The sequence below is a fragment of the Anas acuta genome, chromosome 2 (genome assembly GCF_963932015.1).
Source record: "Anas acuta chromosome 2, bAnaAcu1.1, whole genome shotgun sequence".
In the NCBI taxonomy this organism is placed as follows: Eukaryota; Metazoa; Chordata; class Aves; order Anseriformes; family Anatidae; genus Anas; species Anas acuta.
The window spans coordinates 90,706,688-90,713,079 of NC_088980.1; positions in this window are offsets into that span (position 1 = coordinate 90,706,688).

A 6,392-nucleotide genomic window follows, 5' to 3' on the forward strand; every position below is an offset into this window, starting at 1 on the left:
GTTTCTGTTTTCACAGTGGAGCGCTGAGAGAAAAACCTAAATCAATTCTCACTTCTAGGAACGTTACGCCCTCTTGGAAACAGCAAGTTCACTGGAGGTTCTTTGGTGGAAAATGATGTAATATGGCTATTTCCTGCTTTTCTCTCACCTGGGTAAATAATGTCTCTCATTTTGCAGCCAGTGAGTGTTTACATTACACTCAACAGGTCTGAATACTCACTCCCTTTCTCTTTCTCTCTCTTTAAAAGATAAAACCCAACAAAGATCACCAAGATTTTTTTATTGTTTTTAGCAAATAGATTGATGAAAAGTTGCATTTTTCAGTGGCTGAATTAACTTACAAAGAATCATAGGGTTTTGGAAGGGACCTTAAAGCCCACCCAGTTCCACCCCCTGCCATGGGCAGGGACACCTCCCACCAGACCAGGCTGCCCAAAGCCCCATCCAGCCTGGCCTTGAACACCTCCAGGGATGGGGCATCCACAGCTTCTCTGGCAGTCTGTGCCAGTGCCTCACCACCCTCACAGGAAATAATTTCCTCCTTATATCTAGTCTAAATCTACCCTCTTTTAGTTTAAAACCGTGGGAGCCCTGTACTTGTTTCAATACTTCAGCAAACAAAACAAGAGGGATGCTTATATTCATCTCAACGCTATAGGCGTTGTTCATTGAGGGCCTCTCCTCAATGGGGATGTTGCATCCTTCTCCTCTAGCAGTATTCTCAACAGAAATTTGCTTATCTACTCTCCTGCTAGTCTCCTTTACTCTCCTAAACTAAAATCCTGGGTAATTCTTAACATGGGAGATAGCTCAGAGATTAAGCTGGGCAATGCTGAATCGAAGATAAATGGCTGTGGGGGAGTAGCTTTTTGTGAAATGCCCCTTGCTTGCAAGTTAATGCTGGCACACTCTGAAAGCTTACCTAAGTCTTGAAACATAATTCTCTACATGACTTAACACAGCCAGCTGGGTTTATTACAGACCAGGAGATTGGTAAATGTATAACCTACCCGCTTCTTACTCCATAATCCATTAACTTCAGAGCGATGTTCTGCGATGTCCTAAGGTTACTACACTGACAATTTATAGTGAGAACTGAATCATGTAGAGCTGCAAGCTCAGAAGCCCTTGGAACTGCATTTGCAGGAGAGCATGCTTTTATTTGCATTGTCCGAAGGCATACAGTTGCAGTAGGCAACTTCTCAAAAACCAAATTCTTGTGACATTTGCAAGCATACAGAGTATTATATCAGCATGTTCTGCTTTGAATTTCGGTGGAGGAAAGGACTGTTATGAAAAAAGAAAGGATTATTGTAGAGAGATAATATAAAAGTGACAGAAAAAATCCTTTATAAAAATTTTTTTCTCTTTCTGTTTTGAGCTGCCGTTCTGCCTGTGGATGGAACAGGTCAGGAACTAAAGCTGTTACCCTGCCTTTGGAAATGGAAGGCACAGTGAGAGCTGACTGCAACTTTTTCAACAAAGAAGTGAAAAATAGCATGTGAAGTTAGGCTTTTTGGTGCCTGAAATAATGTTTGGATGAATGAGCGCATTTAAACACCAAATCCTGAAAATCTGAAACCCATCTAATGAGCTAAGTGAAGCAGTACTGTCAACGGCAGCAAAAACACTAGGAAGAGTTAAGTTTACATACAAGATGATTCTGTTGCAATCATGAAATTAAAATGTGAAGTGATAGCAGCCATTTATATCTTTGGACAGACTCCAAGCATTCGAACTGCTGCGTACATTTGTATGTGAGTTATTTGCGAAGAGAGCTGAAATGACAAACATCCCATAATTGTGGTGCTTTATCCTCCAAGAAGCGCGTATCTATAATTATAATCATTGTCTGAAAAAACAATACAGGGTTACAGTAACTGTGCAATTGATGCTTGTCTCCACTTCTGTCACTGAAGTGACAAAATAACCAAGCCGTGTTCACATCTGCTTCCTTATAATGCTCCATTTGTCCTCGCCCCGATATCTGGCCCTAACCTACAATTACGTGTCATTAGATTTCCGTGGAACTGATCAAAGGTTGTCCAATTCAAGGCTGATTTGGGAAGATGCCAAACGCTGGAGGGCGGACCCTAACTGGCAGCAAATGAAGCAGATTTAACCAGTTGTTTCTTTAAACAGTGTGGGTTTCCCACTTCAGGTAACAGCTCTGTTACCCAGCGCCATGGGAACAAGGTGAAATTTGAATATATTGGTCCAGAGAGGTGTGTGATAGTGTCAGCCAGACCATGAGGTCAATCTTTGCTTTGCCTTTCTAACTTAAGGACCCTAAAATGCTTAATTCATCAGAACAGTAAGCGTGGCTTCATGGCAATGAGCACTGGACACCTACAGTGCTCCCCAGGTGTGAGGTGGTCAGCCTAGGCTGTCTACACAGTCAGTGGAGAGAAATAGGCTCGCTGAGGGTGTCAGTGACCTGAGCTGTGCCAGGCATCTCTCTGAGGAGCAGAGCCATGCCATGTACCCCTCTGTCTATTAGACCTGCTCTCCATTGTCTGCAAAGCAGACCTACTGGGACCATCCCTGTGGTGAACCTCTACATTTATTGAGATGGATTCTGCTCTTCAGACATGGCACAAAGCCAATAGGTTGCACTTACCCTTCTAGCCACACTTTTCTGTTCCCTTTCTCAGGTAAAAAGTGAACAGTTTCTACTAGGTTGTGCCCCGTGAAATCTAGGATGACCCTGGGACATCATCTTCTCGAGACCTACTACTTGGACCCTAAAAAGCAGCAAGACTTAACAGGGCAATATGTGGCAATACCACTGCTGAGCATGGCACCACCTAGAAGCAAAACTAGAGGTCATATGTGAAACATTTGAAATTCTTCCTAGGGCAAGATTTCCTGAAGATGATGTAAAACAATTTTAATATTTGTGATTTTTTTTTGTTTGTTTTGTTTTGTTTTGCTTGTTTGTTTAGACTGAACAGCATCTCAATATCTTGGCTTCTCAAGATCACAAAAGCCATCATGTATTTTTATGCAAAATCTAATTCAAGTATCCATTGACACGATAATTTCTTGGTGACATGTATCTGCTGTTAGACATAGTACAGATTTCTGCAAACCGCAGTGGGAGGCTTGGCTCACTGTCTATTTCATCTGGAGACATTTCAATGAATTCAGCTTTAAATTCTTGCCCATTAAACACTACTATCAAAGTTTTTCCTCCTAAAATGCCAATTGCTTTAGATTAATGAGCAGAAAAACCTCCCATGCTGGAAGGGCCATGGGAATGAAATCAGCCTGCTGAGTTGCTGCAGAAAGCTGAAGGGATCCGGGGACAAAAGGCTATGAGGAAGAGATATGCTTTCCCACCCTCTTTGAAGGTGATGCAATGTGATGTTAATCCAGAAGTTTTTTTTTTTTTTTTTTTTTTTCCTAGCTTCAGTTCAAGGGATCAGCAAACACACCTGAAGGCATGAAGGATGTGTTTAAACAAAGAAGATCTGAATGGATTCAAACCTCAGACTTAAAAACCAGGCAAACAAAAAGACTGCATAAGGCAAAAAGGAGGCGGGTGCAGTAATTGCAGTGGCAAAACAGTGCAGAATAATGAACTCACTAATAAACTGCTGCCAGCACCCGCAGATTTCCAGTTAACTCTGCATGCTGTTCCACTGTCTAATCCTGCCTGTCAGTGGGGGCACCATCTGGAGGATTGCTTTTAAGTATTAGGTTCTCTTTCAAATTTGTTTTCTCTCCGAATGTGGTATGAATTTCCAATCAATGGGCTGGTGAACCAAGAGGGCTGATGCTCCGTGACTCTGCTCAGTTATGCTCTCACGTTTGCAGCAGGTTTCCTTGAAGCTCTCCTGGCTGGCTTCATTACTTACTTAGGGCTTTGAACCCAGCTTCAGGATATCCCAGGGTTCATCCAGCCACGACAGAGGAAGGTGTGCTGAGATGCCTGGCGGGCCAACATCCCTCAGCTCTGTAGCTGTTTGCTTTGCTCATACTGAATTGTACTAGTCCCATATGGGCAAAAGAAAGCCAGACATAAACTGCAAAAGACCCAAGCTGAAGTCAGAATATCAAACTCCAGGTCAAGATTGTTCTTGCTGCAAAACCTAGGGAGAGGTAGATATCCAAGTCTTAGCACTGGGACTCTTTATATGAACAAATAAAGTCAATACATATGTTCATTTTCAATGTTCCTACATTAAACAGAAAAAGGAAAGACCACCGTTGCTTTCATTCAAAGTACATCGATGGAGAACAAGGTCTCCACCACTGGTGCTGGGACTATTTTCCAGTTTATCTCTGTGGATCACCCTAAAACAAAGGATTTGTGAAGCCCAATTAATTTAATTCAGAGAACAGAGGGCATGGATGGTTCCTTTGGCCATGGAAACCCTCAGTTAGGTTGGCTCCTCAGATCCCACTTGCAGCTGCTCCCACAGTTTAAAGCATGTAAGTGTACATCAGGGGTCAGAAGCTGCTTTGAGCAGTTCTGGGTTATAGGAAAGCAAAGCTGGTTTAAAACCAGTGCTGTACATGTCCCACTCTTGTTTCTTGACATTTTGTGTAAAGCCCTAGATTTTCATCTGAAAGTTAAGTACCATCAACATAAACTGGCACTTCTTCACCCTTAGTGTTGAAAATTAGTTGTGTTGGGAACAAAAAACCAGAAAGGTATAATAACAAGAGGAAGAGAATAGTCTTGTCTATTGCTCATGCATGTAGCCAAGTTCTTTAGAAAACAGTAATTAAGTATAAATAGATTAGATAATTCTAATCGTTACTGGAGATGATAGGTTAAAACTGGGGGACACGTCTGAGTATATGAAATATACGGGAGATCACTACTAGTTTGATTGCATATATGAAGTACCAAAAGAAATATAAGAAAGAAATAAAAAAGCTTAACTTATAAAAATAAAAATGATCATTTATGGTGTAGGAGGTTGCTCAGAGTTAGTTGGAGGGTTTAATTACACAGCGTTTCTTGAGTGAGTAAGCTTCTTGACTTCTTTTCAATGTGCTGACCAGAGGATATGTGTAAGCTTCACTGTATTTAGTAAATACCTTAGGGTAGATGAATTCCAAATGACAGCCACATGGTTTCATGCAGCAAAATAGTGATTTGTCATCGCCATCATGTTATCATCACACCAAATGTCAACAAGAAAGGGCTTTGCTACTGACAAGTGCCTGTGACACCTTAATGACACGGAGCTGTGTTTCTCTCTTCCACAGGCACAAGCATGACTCCTTCACAACTTAGATTTGATCCCATAATTTCTTTCTCTGGATGCTCATTTTCACAAGCATGACTCTTTCAAACCCACTACAAGGCAGGATGACCCTGTTTGCTATATCTCCAAATTTTAAGACCTAATGCAAAAGGGTTGGGCACCAGAACAGAGAAAAGGCCCTACAGAGACAATCCAAATTTAGGCAACCTTTACTTAAACCTTTATTCCTACAAGATTATTTGCCTCCAAAACTCCACATGCACTTAGCATTACACTTAAGGAAGGAGCTAGAAATGCCCTCGTGCATCTTCATTCTCAGCCAAATGTCTCCACTCAGACCAGCAAATAAATCCTTCACCCCTCAGACAGCAAAAGGACAGGGCATCGGCTGCTTAACGCGCTCACTGAGAACTGCACAAAATGTTGGTGTGGCATCAAAAAGCAAGTGAGTTTTGTCTCTTCCTTCAGCTAGATATTTGTTACACTTAGATGAAAGGAAGTGACATGCTGGGTACAAATTAGCTTAGACAGGGACTGTAAGAAACTATTTTAAAAACTGTGTAGGGCCAGTATTTCAAGATTATAATTTTCTTAGAGATACGTTTGCTGAGTTTAATCAGTCTTCACTTACTATATTCATTACATATAGATGATGCTTCATCACACACACAAGGCTCTTCAGCTTTATCACAGATGTGTGATATGCTTTTTAATTCAGCCCTTTGAAGTGGTGCATCCATTGATGTCTTTGCAGCCAGCCATAGACCTGTGAATTTAAGAAAGCTTTTATATTTCCAAGTGTTCTGCAATTGGGAATGACTTCTACCTTATCATCCACTCTGCTACTGATTTCTTTGGCATCTATGCTTTGCTTGCCGGGAGTCAGGAGATTTGATCAAAGATGTAAATAAAAAACACAGTCTAGGTTCAACTTTTTTTTCTTCATTCAGGAAACTTAGAAGTAAAAGTTCAGTATTGTATAAAAAAGGAGAGGTTGTTCTAGAAGGTGTCCAAGACTATTAAGTAAATACGACTGTTTAATAGAGATTTTTTTAATGTTCAAGTTGACATTAACTTTCAAAAGGTGAACTATTTATTCACAAAGATATTCAGCTAAGCTAACAAAATAATTCCAGATCAGTTTCTTATAATTATCCTACTGGTTTTATG